Genomic DNA, 606 nt, shown 5'->3' on the forward strand with positions numbered 1-606 from the left:
AAAACAAAAAGGGAGTCATGACCCATTTTCGGTGGGTTCTCGAGGCACGGATTGCAAGTTAAAACAGGTTGAAAACAAAGTAAAATGTTTTCTCGAAATAAAAAACATGGAGTGAGTACAAAGTTGACTAATTGTAAGTTTTTAACTATGTTGGTTGCTTGGATACCACACTCTTTTCTTAATGTACATGGAATCGGTAATTATTCTTATTTCCCTTTAGACACTCGGTGGTCGGGAGTAAATCGAACAAAGTATCTGTCCAAAATAAAAGGGCCCAACCAGATTTGAACTGGTTGACCTCTTGATCTGCAGTCAAATGCTCTACCACTGAGCTATGGACCCATTTTGCATGATTTTAACTTTAGTGACTCCTTCTACAGAGTGTCAATCCAAAAGTGTAAAAAGTGTCTGTCCAAAATAAAAGGGCCCAACCAAGTTCAAACGGGTGACCGGTCAAATTCTCTACCACTGAGCCATGGATCAATTTTGTAGGATTTTAACCTTAGTGACCCCGTAGACATAGTGTCGGTCCAAAAAGTGTAACAAATTTCTATCCTAGATAGAAGGGCCCAACTAGGTTCGAATTGGTCACCTCTTGATCTGCAA

The 606-nt window shown here is 39.6% G+C and overlaps 1 non-coding gene across 1 annotated transcript; it reads right to left on the minus strand.

Annotated features, from left to right (window-relative positions):
* Positions 1–269: 269 nt before the first annotated feature.
* On the minus strand, positions 270–342 carry TRNAC-GCA (transfer RNA cysteine (anticodon GCA)). The gene has a single exon. It is a non-coding gene; the product is annotated as a tRNA-Cys (tRNA).
* Positions 343–606: the final 264 nt, after the last annotated feature.

Source organism: Cucurbita pepo, chromosome 16, assembly GCF_057944985.1.
Source record: "Cucurbita pepo subsp. pepo isolate OVF chromosome 16, ASM5794498v1, whole genome shotgun sequence".
Lineage (NCBI taxonomy): Eukaryota > Viridiplantae > Streptophyta > Magnoliopsida > Cucurbitales > Cucurbitaceae > Cucurbita > Cucurbita pepo.